This window comes from Scyliorhinus torazame, chromosome 4 (assembly GCF_047496885.1).
Source record: "Scyliorhinus torazame isolate Kashiwa2021f chromosome 4, sScyTor2.1, whole genome shotgun sequence".
Taxonomy (NCBI): Eukaryota; Metazoa; Chordata; class Chondrichthyes; order Carcharhiniformes; family Scyliorhinidae; genus Scyliorhinus; species Scyliorhinus torazame.
The window spans coordinates 68,581,796-68,592,165 of NC_092710.1; the positions used below are offsets into that span (position 1 = coordinate 68,581,796).

The window sequence follows — 10,370 nt, forward strand, 5'->3', positions numbered from 1 at the left end:
GATAGTTATGAGGACAGTGTAGATTTGAATGGCTCATGGAATAGGGATAAAATATTACCATGGATAGATTGGATAGTTAACAGGAAACAGAGTAGGTTCATATGGCTCATGGTATAGGGGGTTACCATGGATAGGAGATTGGATAGTTAACAGGAAACAGAGTAGGTTTAAATGGCTCATGGTATAGGGATAAAATAGTGACATGGATACGAGATTGGATAGTTTACAATCAAATCAACCCCGATCCTATTGAATGGCGGAGCAGGCTCAAGGGGCCGAGTGCCCCACTCCTATTTCATAGAAATGGTCGTGATTTTGCGATGTATTCGGATTGCACCACAAGGGGGAGTGTCAGACAAGAATTTAAATCTTTGAGGACATATTCGCTTTGCAGAAACCATGGAAATGTGAGGATTGAATTATCCAGAGCAGCTGGAAAACCACCGATGAAATCACGCTGGATAGAGGCCATGGAAACGTGAGCACTGTGGTAAAAGACTTAATTATCGATATGTGCTGGAAGTCCATTGACGCAGCCACACTGGGAAGATGCCATTCATCTGCTCTGTGTGTGGGAAACACATCTTGCGTCATGATACACCAGCGAATTCAATTGGCGAAGCCCTTCAGCTGCACGTCCTGTGGAAAGAGGTTCAAGCAGTCAGTGAAGTTCAATGCACATCAGCAAGTTCATATTGGGGTGTGGGAAGGGATTCAGTCGGTCAGCCTACCACCTAATACATGAGCAAGTTCACACTTAGAAGCCCTTCAGCTGCACCTCCTGTGGAAGACGTTCAGGCAGTCAGCCAACTTGATTACACACCAGCGAATTCACACTAGGGAGAACCTGTTCAACTGCACTTACTGTGGAAAGGGCTTCAGGAGGACTTACAGCCTGAAAACACACCAACGTACTCACACTAGGGAGAGGCCATTCCACTGCTCCATGTGTGGGAAGGGATTCACTCAGTCACCATGTCTGCTGAAATACCATTCACACGTGACTACAGGGCTTGGATTCTACTGTTAAACACATCCAGCTCTGATAGTCTGACAATATTATGTTTGTTTCTGCTCATGTTAACAAATTATGAACTTTCAGTTCAATTCTAAATTTGGTGCAAAATCTAAAATTCAGTTTCTGAAAGTTTCCATTGATTTAACATCTCCAATGAGTTCTGATTAGTCCTTGCTGACAATTCTTACTGACTTATACATGTTTCACACTGGCATCATCGTTATGGAATTAAATTATCAAGGATCATGAAACAAATTTGGACAAAATTGTTCAGGCACACGAATAAAAGCTTCATCAGTTCACATTGATACTGTTGAAGTTTGGAATCTACTGAGTTCAATCATTTCCCTACAGGAACATGTTGCTAACAGTCCAACACACAACAAAAACTGGTTTAAGACCCACTCAGCAAAGATGACATCTGAAAGACTTCCAACATGGATGGAATTACAACTGAACTGTTCAAGCATGGAAAGACCCAGCCACTGCCGCACCTTCAGGCCATCCTCCTCCTCTGTTGGGCAGCAGGATCTATTTCACCGGACACGTGTGATGCAAAGAACATCAGCATATATAAAAACTAAGTTGACAGAGGAGATTGCAAAAACTACAAGGCATTTCAGTCCCGGGTGTCACAGGGAATACCTTTACAAGGGTCATTCTAAGTTTGTCTACTTGTAGACTGAGTGTATCCACAAGCACAGTGGGGTGGATGTACTTGCCAATCGACAGTAAGCATGATCATCCGCATATATCAGCTACAAGAAAATTATACAATTGGTATTTAATCTAAAATGCTGCCAGCTTCACCTGAGAAAAGTACAATTACTGGATGAAAAGTAAACCTTTAATTATGAATTACAATGTACTTGTACAATTGTGAAAGGAAGTGAAAGGTTGATTCCCTGAAGATAAGCTTCAGCCTCGAAGTTCTGATCCAGAGATCACAGCCTGTGGGAGGTTGCTCCCTCTTTTACTCGAAAAAGTTATTTTTTTTCGTTCTATTAGTCATTTGGAAAGGAGCCTGAAGGAAAGTGAAAAAACCAACAAGAATTGGGCAAAGCTAAGAAAATATCTGAAGTATTGAAAAAACAAAGTTTAAAATGGTGTTTGAGAACTGGGGGATCTAAAGTCCAGGCATGAACCTTTGTTTGAACCGTGTGCATTGACAGCATGTTGAGAATTACGAATTGTGAGAGATATTCCGTGGTGGGGAGGGTGGTCTGCGGTTTGAGGGGGAAGGAATGAATCTCAGTCGACAGTTACCATATTTTACTGGAAACGTTTTTGCATTTATTTATGGGGCAGCTCAAAGGTGTGTTTTGCTGATTCTGATAATTGTGGTAGCCTCAATATATTTTCTCCTGAATGTGATCAAGATATTAGGAAAACAAGCTCATAGCCGGGTTAGCCAGAGATCAGTTTGTCAGAAGTCAAGAAGGATATTGCTTCCTTAACATTGAGTGATCTGTAAGAAATAAAGTCCAATAATCTTATAAAATCTTCAGACGTTTATTGAATATTTTAGGAATAACTCTCTCTAGGTTGACAAACATCTCTGCCAAGGACATGTCTATAATACACTCTGAAACAAGACAATCTGATAGGGTGGGAGATCACAACCACCTGTTTGAGTAAAGGTTAAACAGGATGTCCCAGCAATCAATATACCAAGAAATCAATTCATAGATTTCCAATGCAAATAGGAGGTATTTCCTTGAATATCTGTCCCTTGCTAATGCAGAGTTGAAGTGATTGATGCAAGAATCCCAAAAATAAGAGTACACAAAAGGGCCTTTAAGAGGGAAAATCATTTCAGACGAAGAATTTCTGTGATCCATGCCAGCTTCAACCAAACTCATTGGCTCAGGCGACTGAGAAAAGATCAAGCTGCCACGCCCAGGCTTGGAAATCAGCTTCATCTGCTCCATTCTTCACCTATCCCAACTGGGACCAGTAAACCATTCTGCGGAGGCTTCCATCTCCACCCAAGATCAGCATTCCCCTCCCTCCACTTGTCTAACCAGCATCCGTTCCGGGCTGTATGTCTTTTCTCCCTCTTTCTCTGTCTGATATCAAAATTGCAGCTTCTCAATAAAATGCTTTGAAATTACCGACGAATTCGAACCTCTATGACAGCAAAACTAAAATCTTGGAATTGTCAATGGACTAATAAAAATTGTCCAAACAAGGATGTGTTAGCTGTCGCTCACTGGTCACATTCCTATCTGTATCAGAGGGTTGTGGGTTCAAATCCACATAAGTGGAAAATCCAGGTTTTTTAATTTCATGCAGTACTGAGGGAGCCCTGCATGGTCAGGTGCCGTCTTCCAGATGAGATCTTCAATATGGCCCCATCTATTAATAATAATCTTTATTATTGTCACAAGCAGGCTTATATTAACACTGCAATGAAGTTACTGTAAAAATCCCCTAGTAGCCACACTCCGATGCCTGTTCGGGTACACAGAGGGAGAATCCAGAATGTCTAAATTACCTAACAGCATGTCTTTCGGGACTTGTGGGAGGAAACCAGAGCACCCGGAGGAAACCCACGCAGACACGGGGAGAACGTGCAGACTCCTCACAGACAGTGACCCAAGCAGGGAATCGAACCTGAGATCCTGGCGCTGCAAAGCAAGTGCTAGCCACTGTGCTACCTTGCCACCTCAGTTGGGTGTAAAAGTTCACATGAGGTTATTGTAAAGAGCAGGGGAGTTCTCCCTGGTGTCCTGCTCAATATGTATCCTTCAACAAACATCACTGAACAGATTCTCTGATCACAATCACATTTGTATTGGTGGGAACATGTTGCACAATTTGTCGACCGCATTTCCCACATTACAACAGGGATTACACTTCAAAGGAACCTCATTGGCTGTGAAGCACTTTGGGACATTCTGAAGTTGTGAAAGGCTCCATATAAATACAAATCTTCCATTAACAAAGGAGAAAAGACCCAAAAATGGAACAGTCAGAAACAGGACATCAATCAGTCTCCTCTTAGAAACAAACTGATTTCATCAACATGGTTCAGTACCGGATGTGACAGCAGCAAAAAAAAAAAGCAGAATCAAAACGTGCAGTCCCTTGTGCATTCACTGGTGTCTCAGCGGGGTAGACATTAGGTTAAATCACTTTCCACACACTGACCAGGTAACCAGCCTCTCTCCAGCGTAAGTTCACTGGTATCTCAGCAGATTACTTGTACTTTGAAAGTTCCTCTCATAGTTTAAACATTTAAATAGTATCTTATCAACTCGAATCAGTTGATGTTTACTGGGTTGCAATGAATCCCTTGCCACACACACGCAGTAACTGAAGAGCCTTATTTTATTTATTCAAGGGATGTGGGGTTTGCTGGCTAAGCCAGCATTTATTGCCTGTACCTAATTTCCCTTGAGATGGTGGTAAGCTGCCTTCATGATCCACTGCAGTTCATGAAGTGTAGGTACACCCAACGTGCTGTTTAGGAAGGAAGTTCAGGATTTTGACCTAGTGACAGTGAAGGAACGGTGATATATTTCCAAATCAGGATGGTGTCTTGCAGGCAAATTCCAGGCGGTGTTGTTCCCATGTATCTACCACTCTTGTCCTTCCAGATGAGCATGGGTTAGGAAGATGTTGTGGAGAAGCCTTTGTGAGTTCCTGCAGTGCATCTTGTAGATGGTGCACTCTGCTGTGACTGTGCATCGGTGATGGATGGAGTGAATGGTTGTGGAAGAGGTGCCAATCAAGGAGGCTACTTTGTCCTGGACAGTGTCAAGCTTCTTAATGGCTGCTTTTGGATCTGCTCTCAACCAGTCCAGGGGACAGTATTCAATCATACTCCTGACTTGGGTTTTGTAGATGGACGACAGGCTTTGGGGAGTAAGGAGATGAGTTACTCACTGCGGGTTTCCAATTCACTGACTGCTCTTTTGTCAGGAAAACAGGTAGTTTTAAGTGATTAATATTTGTTTTGTTAAGTATTAGAAATAAGGTCGCGATTTAAGTGGGTTTAAATTTAGTGGTTCTGTGTGAATAGAGTAAAACACTAGTTAAGATTCATGTTAGACATAGGTGTTTGTGGAGGTTTGGTCAGTTCAAACTGTTTCTACTGTGCTCAGAGAAGGATACAGTGTGGGAAGTAAAATTACATTACTCAGTAACCAAGGGCACCTTTAGTGTAGGAAGGCTTTTTTGGATTGTGTTTTTAATGGAATTCATTGAAGTTGATTATAGGAAGCTCGAGAAGGAACATCCCCCAGGGTGTTTATCGATGAAATGGAGTAATGGTTAAAGACAATGCCAGAAATCTAAAGGACAACGAGTTAAGGAAACACGAGAAATGGAGGGAAGTTTCCAATAAGTCTTAAGTTGAAGGAACAAAGATGAATTGGAACTAGTCCAGAGTTCTGTTTCATGGAGACAAGTAGAAGTTGGCAAGTGAGAAGCAAGGAAGATATCTGAATTGGTTCTCAGGTTTGTGATATTTAACTGCAGCGTGTAGAATGCAAGTTGAAATAATTGTGGAAATCGATGGCTGAATCTTGGAGTTAGTGTGAAAGCATTTAAGCAAAGGGTACCTGAAATGAGGTGGACAACCTGGAGCTGGATTCTTAATGAAAAGAGCTCATGGAAATTATTGTTTGAAAGAAGATTTTGGGCAGTGGAGTTTGGAAGCACTTATAACAATCATCTGGGCAGATTTTGAGAAGAAATCCATGAAAGAACGGTTGCGTGGCATCGGCCATTTGGTTTGAGTGGTGTGTTATCTTTGAAAACTATGCACGTGAAGCTAATGGGGATTAAAGGAGTGTTGCATTATAATCAAACTCTTCATGTTTAATAAATGTGTTTTTATTATTAAAAATGAATTGGCAATACTGTGACTCTGTTCCTTCACATTTTCTAAAAAAAGTTAAAGTTCTGATCTTTTGAGCGAGGGTTGGTTTCTAGAATCTTTCGGTCCTGTAGTAACATCTTGTAGACATAAGTGTTTACATGACTAGTCCAGTTCAGTTTCTGGCTAATGGTAACCCTCAGGATGTTGATATACTGGGGAGAGGTTGAGTTGGTTTATATCTCATCAGATTTCCTGTGCTTTTCAAACTCTTCCCAGTCAGAGCATTTAAAATGTCTCTTATCAGTGTGAACAAATTGATGTTTACTGAGCTGCAATGATTTGAGTGAATCCTTTTCATGCACACGGAGCTGGTGAATGTCCACTCCCCAGCGTCAACACAGTGGTGTTTCATCAGTTTGTTTCTGTTTGTAAGTTTTTCCCCGCAGTTTGAACATTTACATGGTCTATCATCGGAGTGAACAGTTTTGTGTCTTCTGAGATCGGATGAACATGTGAATCCCTTCTCACACACTGAGCATGTGGATGGTTTCTCTCCAGTGTGAATAACTTTGTGTTCACTGATGTGAGATGAGGCAGTGATTCCCCTCTCCCCAGTGTGAACATGCTTGTGTTCAATGAGGATGGAATACAGTCTGAACTTCTTGCCACACTGAGAGCAGATGAATGATCTCCCCAGTGTGAACACGTAGATGTTCAGTGAGGTGGGAAGCATAAGTGAATCCTTTCCCACACATGGAGCAGGTGAAGGGCCTTTCCCCAGTGTGAACACGGAGATGTTCAGTGAGATGGAAGGCACAAGTGAATCCCCTCCCACATATGGGGCAAGTGAAAGGCCTCTCTCCAGTGTGAACACGCTTGTGTTCAGTGAGGTGGGAATCACAGGTGAATCCCCTCCCACACATGGAGCAAGTGAAGGGCCTTTCCCCAGTGTGAACACGGAGATGTTCAGTAAGGTGGGAAGCACATGTGAATCCCTTCCCACACACGGGGCAAGTAAGGGACCTCTCCCCAGTGTGAACACGTAAATGTTCAGTGAGGTGAGACAATTGCCTGAAATTTTTCTCGCACTGAGAGCAACTGAACGGTCTCTCCTCATTGTGAACTTGTTGGTGTTGAATTAAACCTTCGTTGCTCTTCAAACCCTTCCCACAGACAGAGCATTTAAAAGGTCTTTCCTCGGAGTGAACTTGTTGATGTTGAATTAAACCCTCACAGGTCTTAAAGCTCTTCACGCAATGAGAGCAACTGAACGGTCTCTCCTCACTGTGAACTTGTTGATGTTGAATTAAACCCTCGTTGCTTTTAAAACCCTTCCCACAGACTGAGCATGGAAAAGGTCTCTCCTCAGAGTGAACTTGTTGGTGTTGAATTAAACCCCCAGAACTCTTAAAACTCTGTCTACAGATAGAGCATTGAAAAGGTCTCTCCTCACTGTGAACTTGCTGGTGTTGAATCAAACCCTCGTTGCTCTTAAAACTCTGTCTACAAACAGAGCATTTGAATGGTCTCTCTTCAGAGTGAACTTGTTGATGTTGAATCAAACCCCCAGAGGTCTTAAAACTATGTCTACAGAGCGAGCATTGAAAAGGCCTCTCCTCTGTGTGAACCTGCTGGTGTTGAATTAACCCCACATTGCTCTTAAAGCTTTTCTCACAGTCGGCACATTTGAAAGGTCTCTCCTCTGTGTGGACCTGCTGGTGTTGAATTAACCCCACATTGTTCTTAAAGCTTTTCTCACAGTCGGCACATTTGAAAGGTCTCTCCTCGGTGTGAACTTGCTGGTGTGACACCAAATTAAATGACTGAGCAAATCCTTTACCACATACAGAGCAGGTGAATGGTTTCTCACCAGTGTGAGTGTGTCGATGAAGTTTCAGCTGAGATGGGGATCTGAATCCCTTCCCACAGTCCCAACATTTCCATGGTTTCTCCATGGTGCGGTTGTTCTTGTGTCTCTACCAGATTGGACGATCAGTTGACTCCTTCTCCACATAAACCCAACATGTGTATGGTTTCTCCAGGCTGTGTAACTGGTGAAAGCTCTTTCCAATCAGTGCACAGAAACAGTCTCTCTCAGGTATGTGCCTCCAGGCTTTTCCATCAACACTGATGTTGGAACACTTTTCTCAGACAGAACAGACAAAACACCTTCCAAGGTTCTGATGAACCAAGAGACTGTCAGATCTTGACATGATATTTGATTTGAGTTTCCTGGCTGGAATTCCTCTCCTTCCAAGTCCCTGGAAAGGAAGTTTACAGAAGTTATCACTCAGTACAGGTTGGAAATCCAGAGCAGACAATTCTAATTTCTATGGAACATTGTTCCCTTCATGTTTTCCCAAACATGTAGTTCAATCAAACAAAAAAGAGCAAAACTGAGCAACAATTCAAAACAGAAGCAAAGGGAACTTCAATCTGAATGTGATTCCCTGTGGCAGAGAGACACACTGTACCCAGAGGTACCCAATGGCCATGGAGCATAATTGTACGAGTGAACACCCCATATTCCATCTCCAGAGCCTCTCAAACACAGGCACAGCCACAAAAGAGAGGCCATAACTGGAGTGATTTCCCCTAACCCCTGCCAGGTTATCCACCCATCCCGGATCAATCAATTCCTGATTTAACCAGAGCCAGGAACAGGCTCTGGAGATCCTCCAACTTCAGTTCAGGTATCTATACTGGGGTTGCAACCTCTCACACTGAATATACACATAGCCTGTCGGTTCTAAATATCACCGGCAGCCTGGGAGTGGAAGAAGCTGGTTTAAAATATGTTGTCCAGGATGCCCAAGTGGGGAACGGGAGGATTGAAAAAAAGCAACAAGGGAGTCATGGCCCGGGACAATATTGGGTAAAAATAAGCAGAGTGGGACAGGGAGAGACTGCGAGTAACAAAGGGAATGGCGCATTAGGATAAAAGTGATGTAAGCGACAATCAGAAAAATCTGAAAGATCTGAATGTATAAAGATAAAACAGTACAGACATAAATGAATAGGTTTGATTGAAGAACTATTGTGGAGAGATAGCTGCAACGTGACTAATGCTCGGAAATAATTATTGCAGGATGTTTAACTTTTCGAAAAGACAGGAAGAATGAAAAAGGAGGGAGCAACCCTGATGAGAAAGGATGGAATAATGAGGAGAGACAGGAACTTAGGTCAGAAAATCAATTGGTTTGGATGCAGCAAGAAACATAAATCATTGGGGGAGTTGTTTATATGCCCTTTAAGAGGGTATAATTATACAGAAACAAATAGGTCTGACAAAAATGAGGAACTTAAATAAACCAAGACGACTACTGCAGAAATTAAGGGGCTAAATCAAAGCCGCTGACCTTGCATCTCCGGATTTTTAGAGGGAGCGGCAGACAGTACATCATATCATCCAGAACTGTAAGATGGCCGTCCGTGTGTCCCGCCTCACTGAATCAGCTCCGCTTTCCTCTCCCAAAATGGCGGGCGGTTGCCTGGGTAACCCCGACATGTCAGGGAGAAGAAACCCCGCCTCTCCGATTCGCCCTGATTCCCACACGCAAAATGGCGGCCAGTGAACTCGCTCCAGGGGGGGTCTGTCACCGCGGGGTAAATATGGACCTGTAGCTTCTCATTCGGGGCCTCAGGCCTACCGTGGAAGTTTGTAAAGTTCCCAGGCCAACCGCGGTTTGCATTCCTACCCTGTGCTCACAATCCGCTCCCGCCTCCCGAACCGTCCGCTCTCCTCCAGTTTTTCGACATCACTACTACTGAGCATGCTCAGAGCACACACCGTGTTAGCAGCTGCGCACTAGGGTCCTAAAGTTATTGATGGGGGACTCTCTGCATCTCATGGTGTTCTGGGTATATAATCTACCATTGGTGACATAAAAGTGATTGGCATCCCGATCGAGATCGGAGCCATCCCGATGTACATAAATGATGTGACCCTCCACAATCGTGTACGCCAGATAAGGAACAACGCCAGCAGCTGCCGAGGCAGTGCCCCCCGCCACCCCACCCCACTGGCCGAAAAGACCCACATCGGTGGAAGGGCACTCAGTACGTGTACAGGAATGTATGCAATGCAAGTATTGTATGCATATTGGCATACGAGTGTGCATGCATAAAGAGAATATGCGTGGATGACTGTGCGTGGGTGCCTGTCAGAGGAAAGCTGTGAGGAGGATGCAGAGATGCTTCAGCGTGATTTGGTCAAGCTGAGTGAGTGGGCAAATGGATGTCAGGTGCAGTACATGTGAACAAACAACAAAGAAAAGAACAGCACAGGAACAGGCTCTTCGGCCCTCCAAGCCCGTGCCGACCATGCTGCCCGACTAAACTACAATCTTCTACACTTCCTGGGTCCGTATCCCTCTATTCCCATCCTATTCATGTATTTCTCAAGATGCGCCTTCAATGTCACTATTGTCCCTGCTTCCACCACCTCCGCCGGTAGCGAGTTCCAGGCACCCAGTACCCTCTGTGTAAAAAAACCTCCCTCGTACATCTACTCTAAACCTTGCC

At 43.7% G+C, this 10,370-nt stretch overlaps 1 long non-coding RNA gene across 2 annotated transcripts; it reads right to left on the reverse strand.

The window, feature by feature from the left end:
* Nucleotides 1-2,511: 2,511 nt before the first annotated feature.
* LOC140410288 (uncharacterized) lies at nucleotides 2,512-9,634 on the reverse strand. 2 transcript variants are annotated; one of them, XR_011940609.1, is made up of 2 exons: nucleotides 9,545-9,634; nucleotides 2,512-8,107 (listed from the first exon to the last, which is right to left on the reverse strand). It is a non-coding gene; the product is annotated as an uncharacterized lncRNA (long non-coding RNA). The 2 variants fall into 2 exon arrangements; XR_011940608.1 differs by having other exon boundaries at nucleotides 9,206-9,614.
* Between the last annotated feature and the right edge of the window lie 736 nt (nucleotides 9,635-10,370).